We start from the raw sequence: 20,888 nt of genomic DNA, 5'->3' as shown, positions 1-20,888 counted from the left end.
CGGTGTGCGGCATTTTCATTTTAAGTTTTGGAACTCACTAAAATCTGAGCGAAACTTGTCCCCTGCATTTTGTATCAGCTGGAAATACTGAGTTTGCTCAAAGCTGATTTTCAAAAGCCTCTCATTGAAGTAGAAGAATGCAGATAACACTCTCGGTACTGTTGAAATAATGCTGAATTTATGTCACATAAACATACTCATCCTTTATTATTAAGTACTCTGTACATTGCAAAAGTGAACCTGTAAGAAATTGCCTCTTTTTGCATAATCATCGCTGCAGTTTTTGACCCTGTGCATTCAAAGACTGCTAACCTGGATCTGGCGCAGATGCTCTGACTGAAAACATGTCAAATTAGCTACAATCCCTGGATGGCATATTTAACTTACCTATAGGTCCGTAGGTATACTGTGCCATGCATTCTGTGGGCCATCAATGTAAACGCCCATGCCGTGCAGTAGCGTGCTTTGGCGCTCCCATTGAGGTGCCATTCTATGGCCCTGGACCCTCCAAATCACTGCCAGCCAGACCACCAATGAACCCGTAATCTGGCGTGTGGTGTGTGGAAGAGTTTGGCAGTGTGGCAGTGGAACTCTGCCACACCGCCAAAAATCATAATCAGGCCCTGAGTTCGTAGGTAACACTTTGTATCCAAACCGCGCTCCATCGCAGGTGGCCTCAAACCTTATCCTTGTTCTGGCAGTGCAATCAGTTGTCCATGGTTGCCACTTTGCACTTTTTGAAGCTATTTTATTTCAATTTTAAAAAAATGATAGTCCTTGTAAAATGTACTAGTTGTGTCACTGCCAACAAAACATCTTGGACTACAAGCCCCAGTGCCTGATAAGATCACGCACAAGATTTTTCATACGACTGCCGGACAGGTGAGGTCCTAGGGCCGGATTCACAGTACTAACTCTAGACAAAATACTAAACTTACCACCATTTTGGTATTCACAGAAGGCACTTACTCATCAATGAGTAAGTGCCTTCTGTGAATACCAAAAGGAGTAAGTGCCTTCTGTGAATACCAAAATGAATAAGTGCCTTCTCTGAATACGAAAATGGTAGTAAATTTAGATTTTTGTCTTAAGTTAGTTCTGTGAATCGAGCCCTGTGGGAGCTGTAGGTAGAAAGTGTAATTTAATCTTAGCGAATTGTAATTACTCTTGGCTGCATGAGATGTATGCCGCTCCAATTGGGACAGTCCCATCAGACTATTAGGTCACATCTCCCTGAACATAAACATAAACAATTCCACCCTCGGTTTGGCGTTGTGCCTAGCAAGTAAGGAGTTGTCTTTAGCCAGGATGCTTATAAACTGTGATTTGGCTTGCAGCGTTTATGACCTGTTAGAAAATATGTATGATTAAAATTCAGCATTATACAAAACAGTGTATTTTACCGGTGTGCTTCATCATGTATTTAATTAAAAACACTATGAAGTTATTTTATATTGCTACGCTCTACTTTTACAGTGCTTACAGTGCTGCTCAGGAACCATCAGCGAATATAAGTAGACACCAAGCAATGTAGGTGCCTAGCCTCAACCTTCAAGTCCTAAATTGTAAGAACAATAAGAACTATTTAAAAATTAAATAATTGAAAGTTTTCAGTTAACATCGAGCATTAAGGACATCAATATTGCATTAAAAATGGAGAAGTTATGTGCCATGCAGCCCTGGATTACAATGATGCACTGAACCACATACAGCATCTACTAAACAAAATGCTATGTTTAAACACACACTGCGTTCTTAAAAACAAATGTACAACATTGTAAAGCTTTCAATTTTCTGATTGGTTCCACTAAATCAACCTCCCTCATCAAAGCTTAAACCCCCAGTGCCGTGGGTGAAAGGTTAAGTGAGTTATTTTCTATTAAGGCACATGTTAATCTAATAGAAAAATCTTGCATTACAGCTGAGTGTTGTAGTTTCATGATTATTTAAACGAAACCAGCTTGACAATTCCTAATTCTAGCTTTTCTAAAGCGCAACAGCACTCGCTGCCTCGTTTCCTCCAAGAGGTGAGTGCAGGAGCAGAAGAATATGTAAAATGAGTATACATACTTATAATCACACACTCTGCACGTGCCACAGAGACAGCTCCAACTCTGCCACCTTCATCGAAGCTCATACAAAAATGGGGGTTTGCATAAATAGACTTTTCATAATTTGGTGCCCCATTGCTCGTGCATGGCTTGAGATGTATTTCCTCTTTTGTTGAACCTTTCGTGGTATTGCTTAACCTAACGGGCGTTTGGTTTGCGTGAACAGTACATTAAATCGTGCCTCCAGAATTTCATTCTTAGATGGGTTGGCACCAGGCATTTCAAGGCTGAAAAGTTAGCTTTATTTCTGCCACTGCTCCTCAATGTCTAACTCTTTTATTGAAGTTTCCAGACTGTTTATCCTAAGCTTAGTGTCAATGTCCAACAATGCTATCACATGATAGAGTGAAAGACCAGCTCGATCACCTTTCTTAAAGAAGGGGGGGGGGGCAAATGTGAACCCCCTCAAAGAATGAGCAGGGATAGTGAAGCTGACAAAGAATGGAACAATGGAATTAAAGATGATTTCTAAAATAGTATGCTAAATGTGTTGCAAGGGAGGACGGTAGGGCCCTGGAGTTCCTGCAGCTCCGATATTTTGAAGACTTTCTGCAACAACTTGTGATGTCATATATAGAGTGCCAAGTTCAGTAGTGATGCCATTAGTAATTCACCCTGTATGATACTTATTGAAGGCCTCAATTTAATTTGTGTACTCCCCCCTCGTAAGAATCTTCGATTGTACATACATCCTACTCTGCACCATTTGTTAGCACACAGAAGTTTTACACGTTGCACCCATACTGCCAGAACCACAAATTACAGATAGTTGAACTACGGGACAATATATAACTAAGTATTTTAAAATGTATGACTTTAACACTACCTGGCCTGGCTGTTCGGGCTGGACTCTTCCATTGGGTGCAGGGTCAAGACTGATTTGCATATGACTGGGTCCACACTGGAATGGCATGTTGAGCAAAAAAATATGGATTTAGGCCCAAATCTCTTACTGGGGTGAATGTATGACATTGTTTTGCATTCTGTCCATCAATTGTTCTTTTTGCATTTTTAACTTTAACACTAATCTCACTGACTACCAAAAATTACCATTTCCAACTAAAAAGAACCATTGTATTGGCTCTTGTCACGTCCCGATTACTACTGTAACATCCTCTATCTAGGGGTGACCAAAAGAAATCTGAATATTTTGCAAGAGTTTCAGAATGCTGCGGCCAGGCTGATATTGAATATCCCTAGATGGTCTTCGGAAGGGGCAGCCTTGAGGGAACTACACTGGCTCCCCATGCAGGCTAGAGTCACCTTTAAGGCCTTGAGTTTTTGCCATAGGATCATCAACGAGAAAGGGCTGACATATCTGCACCCACTACTCACTGCCTATAGACCTACTCAGAATTTGAGGTCATTGGGGAATGCTAAGCTGATCGCGCCTAAGTTTTGTAAGGTTTGGTCAGGAGGTAGTTTCTTCGGTTTTCTCGCGGCTAAGGACTGGAATAACCTACCTATGAAACTGAGGGCATGTCCATCGGAGGCTCTTTCAATCTCCCATGGGGGGCAGGTAGCAGGCCTCTTGCATCTTAGGGCCTAGGGGACGGGGGGAGGAGTCTGGGCCAGTTGCCGTGGTCTACGGTGTCCTAGTGTGGGGACACACTGTTGGAGTAAGCAGGCGCTGTACGCAAGCTGAATAATAATAATAATAATAATGAAGTGTAGCTATCGAATCACATTCATTGTGTATGGAGTTGCGTGAGTTATAATTATTTGAAGGTGCGGTGTCAATAGAATATTAAAAGTATAAAAAAGGTTTACCTTTCCACAAACCTATATAGGAGAAGTTTAACTCAAAAATAGATATAAGGCCTTACCTATACTATGCTGCAGTAGAAGTTCCTCAAATTTCCAAAAATCATCGGCATCAACGCCAAGATTTTTTAGAAGCCTTAATTTTAGTGAATGGATACCACAGGCCAGAAGCCCGCGGAGAAATGTGTTACAGGTTCCAGTGCAGTTCCTCATCTGACAACTTTTATGGGCAGAGCAATATCTTGGCCAATGGTCCAAAATAGAAGGGGGTAGTCAAGGTCATGACGTTTACAAATAGTTGCTGTTATTACATTAAAAAACGCCTCCATCCCATGACCATTAAAGCTAATTATGGTGTGAAAGTTTTTTATTCAAAAATTGGATCGTGGTTCTAAGTTTGTGAAATACTGATATATATGTAACCATTGGGACTCTGTTATTTCCTATTCTTCGCCCAATGTTGCCAAAATGCCTGGCTTACTACCTTGGCAAAATAGAGGTCACTGTTATGTCCTTAAGTCTTTCCGGGCCAGAAAAGGGATTCTGATGAAGATTATTCTTCTAGAGGCATTCTTGGAGAGATTATCGAGGAAAAATCTAATTACCTTCTTCCAATAGATGATGGAAGTAGACTGAGCACTACAGTATAATAATGACAGAATATCTAACACAGCTTTAATCTCAAATCTACATGGTGGATCCACTTATGATGTTGCAGGATTTCCAAACCTGGTTCTGTATCTCATGATTTTAGGGTTTCACTAGATGGACTTAAACCTTCTAAATGTGCAACCGAAGGAAGATGATCAACTACCAACCTTTTTATAACTTCTGAATCTTTGCACTTTTTAGCATGGTATGTTAGTCGTACGGAATCTTGTTTTGCATTTCTGCCGACGCGGTCGCTCCACCACGCTGCTCCCTGACCTGCCTCGACTCACCTCACAGCCTGGTATCTTAGCGCACCTCCGCTGATCTATTGAGATTGCCAAATTTGTGTTGCTTATTTGAATATTAATAGCGCACCCCCGCTGCAGTGACCGATATTGCCGATCTTGTGTTGCTTATTTGAATATTAATAGCGCACCCCCGCTGCAGTGACCAATATTGGCGATTTTGCTTTATTGCTTTGCATCTTGTTAGCGCACCCCCGCTGCTCTCACTGTATTTGGGCATTTGAATCGCTGGCTTGCATGATTATAAGCGTCGTATTGCACTGTGACATTTGATTAACTTTTGTACAACTCCGTTTGGGGCCGCCGGCCATTTTGTTGTTTGTTGGTATTGTCTCGCCCTGCCCGGGTCTCCACCCCGCTCCCGCCTTCCCTGCTGACCCTCCCTCGCCCCTCTCCTATCCACTATCCACTTATGACAGATGCATATCCGCGCAGCGGTCACGCGCAGCGGTGGCGCCCGATGCGCGCCGAAGGTGCGCCAAAGGTAAGCCCGTCTGCGCCCGTCCACGCCTGGACCGCGCCCAGTGCCATACCCCTTGGTCCCCACCGCTCCCAACCCTCCAGATTCACATATGATGCCGCTTCTCTCCTCGCCCTCAACCCCGGACGTGCACCACTATGCTGCGAAGCTACTCCAGGACGCACCCACGGCCCATTCGCCTGCCTCTCCTGCAAGTTCAACTGCTTCAGAACTCTCACCAAATCCACGACCTCCAAACGAAACTCCGACTCTAACCACCTAAAGTGCATCATTGTCAACACCCGCTCGGTCCACAAACACGCAACAGAACTCTGGGACCTAATCGACACTGCGTCACCGGACATCGCCTTCCTCACTGAAACATGGATGAATGCATCATCAGCTCCTGACATCGCCATAGCCATACCGGACACTTACAAGATTATCCGAAAAGACCGCATCAATCAAACAGGAGGAGGCATCGCCATCATCCACAGAAACACCATCAAAATCACAACCAGCTCCGACGACAATCTTGCAACCGCCGAACATCTCCACTTTCAGATCCACACCGACCCCAGAACCACACTCAGAGGCACCCTCATCTACAGGCCTCCAGGCACCCGAACTCAATTCAGCGATGACATTACGGACTTCGTCAGCACACATGCCCTCGCCTCCGAGAACTACATTCTTTTAGGTGACCTCAACTACCACCTTGAAAACAAACACGACAGCAACATCACCACCCTTCTGGACAACCTGGCCAATCTCGGACTCAAACAACTTGTTGACACCCCCACCCACACAGCCGGACACACGCTCGACCCTATCTTCACCTCCAGCAAGCACATCTCCTTCGATCGCACTACAGCTCTCCACTGGACGGATCACAGCTGTGTTCACTTCAGCTACAAAACCACCCTGACCCACAACCATCCACAACCTATTCCTCGAAGAATCTGGAACAAAATCACCACCGACCAACTCCTCACATCACTCAACAAAAACCCTCCCACCCTCTCAATGGACCCAAACCAAGCGGCCACCAACCTTAGGCAATGGATTACCCACAGTGCTGACGAATTAGCACCCCTGAAAAAGCACCAAATGAAATCAGCCAACAAAAAGGCTCCCTTGAGGCGCCTTGAGACCCTACGGGTAAGTAGTGCGCTCTATAAATGTCTTTGATTGATTGATTGATTGGTTCAATGATGAACTTAAAAAACTCCAAAAAGCTATGCCGCACCATGGAGAAGATTTAGAGAAAAAACCCTACCTCAGACAACATGGACTCCCTCAAGACAGCCACCCGCAAACACCACCAAATGATTCGATCCGCCAAGAAATCAGCACTCAAGGACCGTCTCGACAACAACACTCATAACAGCAAGGAACTCTTTAACATCGTCAAAGAATTCACCAACCCCACCGCAGCATCTAACGATATCACCCCCTCCCAAGACCTCTGCGATGCGTTATCCTCCTTCTTCTACAACAAAATTACCGACATCCACAACAGCTTCAACAATACTCCCAGCATTCAACCCTCCCCACCCCCCTCAGATCCTACATTGTGGAAAAAGGTAGGGCTAGGACCTTTCTCAAGATTTGCCCGGCGCTAACCGCCCTTGTACCATTCAAGTTTACCAAGCAATGAGGCAGGCGCCGGAGACCAGAAGGCAGGAAACAGAAGTTTTATTCCGACGGAGCAGAACACATCAGATCAGACAACAAGGTATCGTCTCGAGGTGCTCTAACAAGTGAGCTGAGACTCTGTCTTTTATACTTTACAAAACACTTGGCATTACAATCAGGACATTGTGACGCAAAAGAAAAGACATCCCTATAATCCTCGTGTCAATCCTACCCCACATATGTTCACAATAGGGACCCTTGACCTGCTGATAAGAGGGGAGGCAATGACGCAGCTGAGTGTTCCGCTGATTATTAGGAGATGTGCGCCTGATTGTAGCCCAGGGGGTGGGGAGGCTAGGATCAATAGTGGGTCCTTTGAAGAGGAGTGACTTCATACAATAAGGGGCAGTAAATGGTATCTCCTGGCTTAGGCGATGGCCTCGGACATGTGTGGTCAGTCGGACTCGGGGGAAGGGGTCATCAAAGGAGTGGTATTCATGCTGCGTGGACAATCGAGCGCGGAGGGAAGGCTTTGTCAACAGAGGGGCATTCATGAAAGGAGAGGAGGTGCTGGTCAGGCGCGGCCGTGACTCCCAAGGACAGGGTCTTGCAGAAGAAGAAGGTTTATGACTTGCCCATGTGAGGAGAAGGGAGGGGGAGCCAGGGTGGACACAGGAACAGAGTCGCATAGAGAGAGAGAGATCTTATGACCCGTACATGAGAGAGCGGGGGCAGTCAGGTGCAGCTGGGGAGGGCTATGTCAGGTAAGGCGAAGGATGCCTCTTCAAGAGGGAATGGGGGGGGGTTTGCGTGGGTCAAGCAGAAGGGCTGCCTTTCAGGGCAGGGTCGCGCAGAGGGAGAGGGTTTCATGGTTTATGCATGTGAGAGAGAGGGGGGGGTTTCAAATACACGCAGAAGGGAAGCCGGTGATTCTAATCTTAGGCGGGCAAAAGGCCAGGGTGCCTAAAATGGCTGTCATGTACACACGGATACAGGCCTTTGTTGGCAGAGGGATGCAGTCAATGCTTTACGGTATTCATGGTGCGCGCAGGGAGAGGAGTGGGGAAAGGGAAATGAACGTTGCTTATGTACATCAATATTTCTAATTTTCTACAGTCGCCCCTTTTTACATAGCAAAAGTTCATTTTCGTAATCGATGAGGGTACATATAAACAGGTGCGGTCGAAGAATTAGCATTTGTCAATACTAACATATGGCATATAATCATGGACAGTTGATGTGTTTGGCAGAATGCAGCACATAGGAAATTGCATTTCGTTGAGTTCCTAACAATTAAGCGCACTACATAGCATAAATGTTTCTGACTTAAAAATGTGACCAATGAACATTTTGACCAAGTAGTTGAGGGCGGAATTCAGTTCAATACACAAGATTTCTTCGTCACAGTGTCTTTTTATCAGTGAGCCATCACTGGTAGGCTCTAGTCCGTGTACTTTCGTTGGCGCTGTTGAGCGCCGGCGGTGGAGCTATAGGTCCAGCTCGGTTCTATCCTTACGCGTTGCAGGGTGCGGTCAGTCCTCTGCTGTTAGACCACAGTCCTGTTCCCTAAACAATCCGTTTAGCGGCGCCTTATGCTCGGCACCTATATTTCCGTGGCAACACCCTATTCCCACCTGAATGCCGTTCTTCCTTTTGGCGTGAAGTCACATGGAAAAGAGGGTGTGTGTTGTTCAAACAGTCGATAGGAGAGAGGAGGAGTTGGGTCAGAGTTCCTGGGACACACAAAAGAGACCAAGGGAGCAAAGGATAACAAGCAGGCCGGCCCATCAATCGGGCCCAAAGAAGGGGGACGGAGACTCCAGGCACACGTGGGTTAGCAGACGGAGGGCTTCAGGGCAGCCCGTCAAGTTTCATTTTCCACGTTTGAAATTGCTGTCTCGTCCCGCATCTTGTTGCTCTGCAGCTCCACCTTTGGTCGAGGTCACACGTGTCTCAAGATCTGCAGCCAGGCTGTACGTCACATCCGACCCTTCTCCTTCGGTGGTCGTGAATCTTTGAATAGGTACAAAACAAGCTTTTAGAGAACTGGCAGACGAAGACATTTATGCATGTGAGTTCCTCCCTTAATCCTACGCATTTGGGAGATACGCTCATCGGTCACAGTCAGAGGTCTATTACCAAGCAGTGCATATGTCGGCATTCCTACTGAGTTCATGCCGAGTTTACTCATCGTCCTATTTATAACTCAAGTGAGGACAAACAAGATTCCCATCAACTGTGCATTTCATCATATTCAACATTTCGGAACATTTCCCTTCAAGGCTGGCTAACCTTTTCAAACAGGGCGGGGGCGCTATCATCGAGAGTCAGGTAAAACAGGGGTTTCTCGAGGGACGACAGTTACTCATGGTCATCATGTTTATATCCGGGACAGCAGCTGGGGTCAATCAAGTGGGGCGGGGATGCTTCGGGCATTCGCGCTTGGGTGCAAAGGGGTGGGGCAATCTGGGCATTGGGGGTCAATCTAGACATTGGCGTTCGTCTCTGATGAACTAAGAAAATAAAGTGCCATTTGACATACAGTTCCCCTATAAATGGCCAGATTGGGGGACCTTAGTCGTCTTACCTGTCCTTTCCTTCTCAGCCAATTCGAGTTCATTCATTTTGCAGAAAGGAGAGGTAGTAATATGGCGAGATACAATCATTTTAGTTTCGGTCAATTTCGCTGAACTCCTTCGCGTTCAATAAGTATCCAATCAGACTGGTGCCAGCGAGGCACGGTTTTACCATAAAAAGGAAGAGGAAATAGGGAGACTCTCAGAGAGTGAGAGTCGTCCGCAATCTAAACGAGCCATTTGGTACACGTATGACATGTAGAGAGAGAGAGAGAGAGAGAGAGAGAGAGAGAGAGAGAGAGAGAGAGAAAGGGAGAGATATAGAGAGGAAAAAGGTAGGTGGGATAGAGATAGAGAAAGACAGAGAGATGTGTACAAAAATAGGTCATTTAGTGCGTTCACAACACAGAACAGCAGGGGGTCAGGTAACGGAGAGACGCAAACAAAGGGAGAACATAAACCCCTACAGCACACACACACGAACTCAGACAGAGGAAGACAGTACATGTATTACATATATATAAGACATTCACGACAAAACAGAAAACAATAGTTGGCCAACAAAATCCATATTATTTTTTTTTTGTATTATTTTTTTTTATATCCTTCCTATCTTTACTATCCTATTTATCTACGTGCTTAGTTCTTTTTACCTTTCCCTCCTTTTCCCTCTCGCTTGTTATCTCTTCGAGCGTTCTCAATTGCCAATACTTACACCTCGGTTAGTCGATCAGAAATTAACCTGGTCGTGCTTTTTACCCATGGTTCGATCTTAAACCATTTTTCAGTTTTCTTCCTTTGGTGGGAAGTTCTCCAGGCTGAGGCAACGGCAAGTATTGATCGGGAGAACAGTCGGACAGCTTGGCTAGATCTATAAGAGTGTGAGAAAGGGGGCAGTGCATTTTGAACATCAGCAACATTTCTAACTTCCCAGACGTGTGGTGCCTTGGTAACCCTTACCCACGCACTCTCCTTGGTCCTTTCCCTACCTAGTCAAACGTCTAGTTACATTATCTAACGTATTATTTCGAGTCAATTTTCGTCCTACAGTACCCGTCAAGTCTCTATGTCAGTCCATCCTCCCAGTTGCTATGTCCTAAGGAGGAACAGTCATGTTTAAATCTACGTCTTTTAAAAACTTATCGTCATAAGGACTATGCTCCTATTCCCTCCTTCCCTTTTTCGTCGGTGGTTTGATCATCGTTCTCCCATACTTCAGTCGATGTTCCAACGCGACCTGCAGAAGGGAGGAGAAAGAAGGGGTGGGGGGGGCAGCATTCAAAGCACATCAGCATGCAGTAGTCCGAAAATGTTTTTACCTACCACATACTCGACCTATCTCCACGTACTGCATTTCTTTACCATCTCGGCGTTTAAGCCCAGAGGGACCAGTAATGTCAGATAGATAATCATTGACGATCTGCGTATCTACATGAGTTACTTGGTCGCAACCCCTTTTGTTGGGTGCAAGGGTGGCGGTCAGGTGGCATTTCTGTGGTGTCGTTTTAAGGGCGTCTAAAACACTTTTCCGGCTGCCTGTGACACATAATGTAGCTGCTAAATATCTGGTCCTTTTTAACCTTCAGCTTTCATCATACTTATTCTTCGCTCACAGTAGCAAAACATCCAAAACTCATTAATGCAACCGCTACAACTATGCTTTCTTTTTCAAAATACTTTTAATAAAAAGTGTTGATGTATAAATACAGGCCTACAACCCAGTGGACCGGCCACGGAGCAGATTGGAACTGTACATAAGAAGAACGAAGTTGGTGGCAGTTCATTGCATAAAGTGCAGCAGTGCAATAAAATCGTATCAAACTTCCCTACAGAGCAAGCATGATGCATGTCAGTAATTCAGTTTTTCAATTAATTCATTAATTCATTATCCAAATGCTCATTCGCTGTCTAAATTACACCAATTCATTTTCCAAATCATAAGTAGTACCCACCCTAAATCAGTTCTTTGTCCAAACACATGATCAATATCTGTATTGCTTTCTTCTCTAAGCACATAATCACTATCCATCTTATCAACTTTCATTGTCCAAAAATGCACACGTATCTCAGGGCATCAAGATTCGAGCAATCCGGGTGAACAGGGAGTTTGAAAGTTTTGTTTCGTGTATCGGCGCCATTTTGGGCGAGGTCAGGCAGGTTCCAGCATAGTCAGAATGTCTCCAACGACTCGTGGTTGGACCAGACCCTTCCGTTGGTAGTTCAAAAAGTTTTGCGCAATGTGGTAACAGTCTAACAATATGGACCATCAATCAAAGAGTGGGGAGGGCGGCAACAATTTTCCTACCGGGTCACTCTGGTGTTCCACCGGAACTGAACAAGTCTGTACCTTGGCTGTATTTTAGCCATTTCCAGACTGAGGCTGGCGCCGGCAGGAGTGCGCCGATGTCGCGGTTCCCAGTGAGGGGGACGGGGGCGCCCATGCGGAGGGATCGGGGTGCCCCCCGGCTCTCATAGAATCTTCAAAGTTGAGGAGAGAAGGCATGGGGCGTGTGCCCGTCCTGGGCAAAAGACCGCTTTTCGATGTTGACCCTCTTTAAGCAAGAGCATTGGGGTGTCGCTGGAGCCTCCACCTGGAGGGAGGTGGGGGAGGCTCGTTCGCGCCGCCTCCCCCTTCCAGCGACCCCGCGCCGTTCTCCGGCTCCAGGGTTTCGGTAAGGCCGTGCCAGGCGATGAAGATGGGGGGGGGGGTCGGTGGCTGATGCAAGACATCTCCCCCCCCTTTTTGACATGTGGCGGGACTATCTGTAATTGTCCAGGTGCTGACATGTGGCGGGACTACCTACAATTGTCCAGGCGTCGACATGTGGCGGGACTATCTGCAACTGTCAGGCGTTGGGTGTAGTTGCAGCCATTATAGCTCAAAGAACTGCCGCCATCCTCGCTTTGGCTTCGGCCTTCGACGAAAGCCGGATCAGGTGAGAGAGAGAGAGAGAGGGGTGGTCGGTGGCCGAGGCAAGACAGCCCCCTCTCTCCCCGTGGCCTGCAGGGCGGCAGAAGAGGAGAGAAAGAGAGGTCCTTATGATTCTTTGGGCCGTCTGCCCAACAGCCTCTCCTTCTGACCGCGGCCAGGCGAGCCCCGCATGCCTCGAGGCCTCGCCTTCCGGATGGGCGTAACCGCGGACCCGCTGCACTTCGGGAGCTTCCGGAATGGGGGTAGGTACCTATTGATTTGTATCTATTTCATGTGACCGTTATTTGGGCGTGGTGGGCAATGAGGCAGACATGTTTGGAGCAGGAGTAGACAGCGTAACCTAGCTACCTCGTGGCTGTCTTGCTGTCAAGCTTGTCTTCCCTCGCCATTTTTATGTTTCTTATTGCGGGTTATTTCTAACGTTTCTTATTTTATTTTTAGCGAAGTTGATAACTCATCAGTGGCCTACTGATTTCGCTCAACTCTTTTTCTTGTATTTTTATGCCATAACCTATTATAAGCTATAGCGACTAGTCCACACTTAATGAACATGTCCTTATTAGGTGTACCCTCCAGTGGAGCTGGATGGTTCATCTCTAATAAGCGGTCCGGGCTAAACAGGCTACCAACCAGTGGGGAGAAGATAGGCATGACGGATTACAACGGGGACAAAGGTCTGCATTACCTATCTTATCACAGCGGGCAAAGACTAGGCAGAATATTTCTATTCTCCGTTGTTTGGCGGCGGTGAATACCTCAAAAGAACCAATATCGAACAATCAATGTTCGGTCAATCAAACAATCAGTGGGGAGAATAAGTGGGCACGAAAAGTTATCGTTACCTACTCTTTCTCTACCTGCAAAGAGAGACCTTGTTCTTCCCTGTTTGCAGACAAAGATTCTCCAGACAATAATCCACGAATGACAGTTCGGGAAACAGTGGGGGAGGAAGATAGGCACGACGGATTACAACGGGGACAAAAGTCTGCGTTACCTATCCTTCACTGCTTGCAAAGGGAGAGCCTGTTGTTTTCTCCGTTTGCAGACGGTGAATCTCCAGAGGTTTCAACAAAGCGTAATACTAGTATTATCCAAAACAATCATTTCACAATTTGTCGCATTTACGCGACCTTACCCGGACCGGACCGTGTGGGCAGTTCTTCGCCTTCCTCCTTCCAGCGCCCGATCGTTCTCTTACTCCATGATTTTACCGCAGCAGTCCTATGGGATTCCAGTCAGGACAGTAGGTCACTCGAGAGAGGTCCGTTCAGAATCGGTGAAGTTCATTCAATCGGCAGCCGGGCGAGGGCCCTCTCAAGGCAGGTATACTCCGATCATTTAGATGTTCACCTCATCGTCTGGATCTCTCTTACTGGACCTTATGTCACTGATGGACCCCACTTTGGGCGCCAATTGTGGAACAGGAGCCCACATTACTATCGATGCCCAGGCTGCTGGCGCAAGTCGCCTCTTAGTTCCCATTCTGAATAGTTACCAAATAAAGAGACAGGCGCTGGGAGCAGGAATCACAAGAACAGAGTTTAATTCTCATGAGGAGAGCCTGTCATTTCAGACACGAAACAAGATGTCATCGGGAGGTGCTCTAACAAGTGAGCTGAGACTCTGTCTTTTATACTTTACAAAACACTTGGCATTACAATCAGGACATTGTGACGCAAAAGAAAAGACATCCCTATAATCCTCGTGTCAATCCTACCCCACATATGTTCACAATAGGGACCCTTGACCTGCTGATAAGAGGGGAGGCAATGACGCAGCTGAGTGTTCCGCTGATTATTAGGAGATGTGCGCCTGATTGTAGCCCAGGGGGTGGGGAGGCTAGGATCAATAGTGGGTCCTTTGAAGAGGAGTGACTTCATACAATAAGGGGCAGTAAATGGTATCTCCTGGCTTAGGCGATGGCCTCGGACATGTGTGGTCAGTCGGACTCGGGGGAAGGGGTCATCAAAGGAGTGGTATTCATGCTGCGTGGACAATCGAGCGCGGAGGGAAGGCTTTGTCAACAGAGGGGCATTCATGAAAGGAGAGGAGGTGCTGGTCAGGCGCGGCCGTGACTCCCAAGGACAGGGTCTTGCAGAAGAAGAAGGTTTATGACTTGCCCATGTGAGGAGAAGGGAGGGGGAGCCAGGGTGGACACAGGAACAGAGTCGCATAGAGAGAGAGAGATCTTATGACCCGTACATGAGAGAGCGGGGGCAGTCAGGTGCAGCTGGGGAGGGCTATGTCAGGTAAGGCGAAGGATGCCTCTTCAAGAGGGAATGGGGGGGGGGTTTGCGTGGGTCAAGCAGAAGGGCTGCCTTTCCGGGCAGGGTCGCGCAGAGGGAGAGGGTTTCATGGTTTATGCATGTGAGAGAGAGGGGGGGGTTTCAAATACACGCAGAAGGGAAGCCGGTGATTCTAATCTTAGGCGGGCAAAAGGCCAGGGTGCCTAAAATGGCTGTCATGTACACACGGATACAGGCCTTTGTTGGCAGAGGGATGCAGTCAATGCTTTACGGTATTCATGGTGCGCGCAGGGAGAGGAGTGGGGAAAGGGAAATGAACGTTGCTTATGTACATCAATATTTCTAATTTTCTACAACTCCACCAACTAACAACCTCAGCGCCTGGAACCCAATCACCACTGAAGACACCATTCGCCTCATGAACTCAATCCACTCTGGCTCGCCTTCTGACCCCTGCCCCCACCACATCTTCAACAAAGCTGACTCCATCATCGCACCCCATCTTCGCGATGTCATCAACTGCTCGTTCAACTCTGCCACCTTTCCAGAAAGCTGGAAACACGCCGAACTCAGCGCCCTTCTGAAGAAACCCACAGCAGACCCCTCTGAACTTAAAAACTACCGACCCATATCCCTCCTCCCATTCCCGGCCAAAGTCATCGAGAAAGTCGTCAACAGCCAGCTTGCCGCCTTCCTTGAATCCAACAACTCCCTTGATCCATCTCAATCCAGATTTCGAGCCAAACACAGCACCGAAACCGCCCTCATAGCAGCGACTGACGACATCCGAGCACTCCTGGACAACGGAGAAACAGTGGCCCTCATCCTACTCGACCTCTCCGCCGCTTTCGACACAGTCTGCCACAACACCCTTATACAACGCCTCAGCAAGATCGGCATACAAGGAAAAGCCCTGAACTGGATAATCTCATTCCTCGATGGGAGAACGCAAAGAGTCCAACTTCCCCCATTCTACTCAGAGGCCACCGAAGTCATCTGCGGCGTACCTCAAGGATCCTCACTCAGTCCCACCCTCTTCAACGTCTACATGAGTCCTCTCGCCTCCATCGCGCGCCAACATAACCTCAACATCATCTCCTACGCCGACGACACCCAGCTGATCCTTTCCCTCACCAAAGACCCCAACACCGCCAAAACCAATCTTCACGAAGGCATGAAAGAAGTAGCCGAATGGATGAACCAGAGCCGCCTAAAACTCAACTCTGACAAAACGGAGGTGCTCATACTAGGATCCTCCCCCTCAGCTTGGGACGACTCCTGGTGGCCTTCCACTCTGGGCACAGCACCCACACCCACAGACCATGCTCGTAACCATGGCTTCATCCTAGACTCCTCTCTCTCGATGGCCAGACAAGTCAACGCCGTCTCGTCCTCTTGCTTCAACGTACTTCGATTTCTCAAAAAGATCTTCAGCTGGATCCCCCTCGAGACAAGAAAGACAGTCACCCACGCATTGGTCACGAGTCGACTGGACTATGGTAACACTCTTTACGCCGGAATCACAACAAAACTACAGAAAAAACTCCAGCGCATCCAGAACGCGTCAGCGAGACTCATATTAGACATCCCGCGCCAAGATCACATCACCGGACATCTAAAAGACCTCCGCTGGCTTCCCGTCAACAAAAGAATTACCTTTCGCCTTCTCACCCACGCACACAAGGCCCTCTACAATCTAGGACCCGAATGCCTCAATACTCGACTGTCCTTCTACAAACCCACCCGCCAACTAAGATCGTCCAATCAAGCCCTCGCCGCAGTCCCGTGCATCCGGAAATCCACCATGGGTGGCAGATCCTTCTCCTTCCTGGCTGCCAAGACCTGGAACTCACTCCCCACCAACCTCCGCCTTACTCAGAACCACACCTCCCTCAGAAAAGAACTTAAAACTTGGCTATTCGACAAATAATGAACCCCTTCCCCTAGCGCCTTGAGACCCTCTGGGTGAGCAGTGCGCTATACAAATGCCTGAACTTGAACTTGAACTTGAATGCTAGTGAGTGTTCAAGGGCGATAACCATTTATAATTTGCAGGATGTTGAGTGTCAATACTTGCTTCCACTACCACTCCATTTATTTGGAGTTATTCCCTGTATTTTGTTTATTCGCAGAATATGCAAATCAGTTGTAGAAGCTCACAGTATATTGAAAATGGTAATGTTTAAATTAAAGTTTCTATCAGATTAAAGTTTCTGTCAGAAAGTTAGTTAATAATGTGGGAGGTTGTGGGTCTTGACAACCTAATATACACAGTTCTGATTGAATCTCTGCGCAATCCCAGGTAGCTATGACACCAGCAGACAAACCCCAGAGTAAAGAGCTCAACACTTTAATATTTACAAATCAATTTAGAATAATTGGAGAAAATTAGATAAGGAGAAAACACCAAGTTTATTAAACCAGGTTAATCAGAACCAGAGATATGAACATTCAAACTTTTGAAGCTAAACTGTACCCAGAAAAGGATAAGCGCTTTTGAAATCAATAGTTTCGGTTGACTGGTGCCTAGGAGTGATTTTAGGATGTCCACAAATAAGCACAAGCTGAATACATCAAGCAGGTTGTTCTGGTGGATGTTTTGATCTTCCAACCTAATTTGTGGAGTAGAAGTGAATATTTTCCAATGGACAAGTTCCAAGGTTGTGGATGATGAGGTACATTCCACTCTCTCCATAGCTGTAGGTATTGTCACCAAATGCACTCAGCAGGACCTAGTAGATTTCATGGCTGCTGACGGTCCTTCGTTGGTAGGCTAAAATTGCTGGCTTAACCTGGTCCAAAGGTTTACCTTCCTTGGTGCAATGCTGGAAGCTAGAAGTGATCAGTGCGCCATGAGGTTGGACACATTTATTGCAGGCCTGTTATAGCGTGGTAAAAGCTCCAAGCAGGACAAATCTGTTTTACCTGATGGCTTAGGTTGTGACTTTCCTGAGCAAGACTCAGCACCTTGTCCTGAACCTCTGCGAGTGGAAATAAATTACTAAGTCCCACTATTCTCCAACTACTGAGAACATTTTGTCTGTCCTGTCCTTCGGCCTCTAACTCATCAAGGTGGGCCTTTCTCCAGCCAAGTTTACTGCTGGGGTTTCTTCCTCTGTGGTCATCTGGGTCTCCTTGGAATCAGGATCCTTACTACTTTTTGAGTATAAGAATCAGGCAACAGGAGGCCAATCTCTAGAATTTAAGGCACAGTTTCAGTCCCTGGGTACCAGCAGCAGTTAGAAGCCTTTGAGTGAGTCCTACACTTACAGTAGGGGCCAGCAGGCCCGGACTGGCCGTTGTGGGCACTGGGCATTCTCCCGGTGTGCCGCAAGGGTGGGGGCGATTTTGGGCCCCTGGGGGCCGTTTTTGTTACAGGGCCGTTATTGCAGCGTTGCTGCAAAAACGACCCTGTAACAAAATCGGCCGAAAACCGGCCCTGGCAACGAGCGCGGTCGCACCTCCAACCCCCCTAGGGGTGGGGGGGGCCTGCCGAGCACTTTGCCAGGGCCTGTTTTGGTTCTCGGTCCGGCCCTGGGGGCCAGGAGTGTTATTTCAGAGAATTCTTGTGCAGGTGGTGGTGTTTGAGATTCCAGACTTACTCTGTGCACTAGCCAGGGATTGCAGTAATTCTGCCATGCAATCCTAGCAATTTACTTGCAGCCCTCTCCTACCTTTTGCTATACTTGGACTTTGTCTTATTGTAAAATAAATCAGGACTCCCTGCTTCAATATGGCAAAACAATTGTGCCACCGGCTGGTTTGTCTTCAGATCCTTGGCCACTCCTCGTTAGTTGATCATTTCTCTCACCTGATAGGGTTCAACTGAGTTCTGTCCTCTATTTCGACTGGACCCTGGCTGTCTAGGAGGGTTCTGGAAATTAATTGGAGACACCCTTGTTGCCAGGTCCAGTTCAAAAGAGGTAGTGCTAAGGTTGTTCTGCCAACTGCTCTTGTCCTCTCTCAGATGGCTAATCCCTCGTTAGTGATCAGCAGTTAGTAATCCCCTGTCCTTCCAGTACTCATAGGTCACAGCGTTCAGAAATAGGGTCATTAACTATTTAAGCAAAAGATGTGTATTCCAGCTCTAGAGTGGTTCAGGCAGCCTGACACTACTTTTTTACTAAATTCATAACAAATCTCATTTCACCATTTAAACCAATTTTCAAAATTAAGTAAGAAATAACTGTAAAGGACTCTACTAGCTTTAACCTGGAGTTGAGAAATTAAATATGTTCATTAAGCCTGTCCTATGGAAAATGTAGCTCAACCTACACATGAAAATAGCTTTGAGCCCTTCAGTCATTGTGATGGCACACTTGTTAATTATATAGTGTGCCTCTTTGTTGTTTATTTGTTATGCACCTTGCCTTGAGGGCTTTCGCGACTGAGTTTGAGGGGGACTTATTAGCACATAAAAAATGGGTTTCCTAAATGGCAAAGGCAGTTTTCCTCACCATGTGTTACTGTAGTGCTTTTAAATGGAAGCCCGGGAGAGCAGGATGTTGCTCCTGGCAGCCACATACTTTTGTCATATATGTGGGTGGCGTACATACACACAGGCTGGCAAACATTGACTTTGACTCCTATGTCGAGTGAGACCTGTCTGTCATTGCACTACCTATTTCAGCAGATTGGCTAAACCTTCTTTTGTTCTTCTTAATCGTTTTTCCTCCTATCGGAGAAGCCAAAGTTTCCAAACTTTGCTTTCCACCATCTTTACCTCAGTCCTTGTTTCGATCCTAGTAAATTTTTGCTGCTGATTAGTTACACTATTCTCTTCAGGGCTTTTCTGCTCAATGCTCCATCTTACTAGCCACACATTTTAGAATATCGATTATCATCTCTTGTAATTTACAAATGTTGACTATTTATGAATAGCTACAACTCCTCTGAAATGCTTGTTTTTATCAGTGAGCACTGAGATGTGTATATCAGTCGTGCATGGTCCAATGACGGTAGTGGTCCAAATTCTAATAAATAAATGCGAGCTACTCTGTAGTTTTGCTGTTATGGAATCCCAAAGAGAAAGCAGTTTCATTCTTTGCCAGGTTTACTAGATTTAGAAATTCTGGGAATGCGCAAATATCGATGGGTGGATGTATGGGGCCTGAGGCTCTGCGTCACTTTTACGCCACCGTTGTGTCACTTTTGTGACGCACCTGTGGCGTAAAAAATGCGCCTTGTTGCGCCATATTTACAGAGTGACGCATCTAGGTAGATGCGTCACTTTGTAAACTCCTGCGCCGCATTATACCTGCGGCAGGTATAATGTATGCAAGAGGGTCGTTTTGACGCAAGATAGGGTCATGGAAGTGACACAGTGAAATCTATAAGATTCCACTGCGCCATTTCTTGGCTGCTAATGCGTCAAAATCTGATGCCTGCTTCATGGCAGGCGTAAGACTGACGCAGGCGCTAACAACATGGGACTTGCCCATGTGAAAGTACACATTGCTGGAGTTGAGTCATTTTTGTGACACACTCCAGCAATGCGTCACTTTTGCGCCTACAGATACGTCAGAAATACTGACGTATCTGTAACTCCTTGCGACATGACGCGTCATATTATAAATATGACGCATCAATCATGATGCAAGGAGTGCGCACTGAGAAGTGACGCATCGCTGCTTTCACTCAGTGATGCGTCATTTCTCATAAATGAGGCCCAAGGAGTCCACTCTCCACCCAGGGAATGCCTACCAAACGCAATGCAGCACCATGCGCTCACTTGCGTTAATCTATATTTACTAAAGCACACACGCTGTGCATTCTACGCAACCCACTAGGTTGTTGCAAAGGCATTTCTGGAGAATGTCATGGGCGCAGACTCTGGATAAAAATGATGGTCGTGGTTTATCAATATAAATATATATTGGCTATTTTCAAAAGTGGAGGGCTCCTGTACTTGAAGCAGGGAGACATTCTGGAGGGGGCATTGTGCGGTTTGTCTTTCATGGCTGTCATAATGAGACTCTCGTAACCAGTCTTGCCTTTGTTCGTCTTCAGTCTGAATAGACAGCCGTGGTTTGTAGCTTTGCTTTTCAATTCTATAAATGGGTTAGGCTTTTAAATTATCTTTCAATGCATGTACTTTTGCTGCGGCGTGTACCACTTGCATTAATTGTGACTTGATAATCCCTGTTTTAAGTAAACAGTTAAATGCATTTGCATTTAGTAAAAGATTTTAATCTGAAATGTTTGA

General features: G+C 46.6%; 1 protein-coding gene across 1 annotated transcript in view; it reads left to right on the top strand.

Annotated features, from left to right (window-relative positions):
- Positions 1-20,888, top strand: part of NELL1 (neural EGFL like 1) — a 3,816,074-nt gene that overhangs the window by 1,500,352 nt on the left and 2,294,834 nt on the right. The window lies entirely within an intron of this gene.

This window comes from Lissotriton vulgaris, chromosome 2_2 (assembly GCF_964263255.1).
Source record: "Lissotriton vulgaris chromosome 2_2, aLisVul1.2, whole genome shotgun sequence".
NCBI lineage: Eukaryota > Metazoa > Chordata > Amphibia > Caudata > Salamandridae > Lissotriton > Lissotriton vulgaris.
This window is presented reverse-complemented; position numbering and strand designations above follow the sequence as displayed.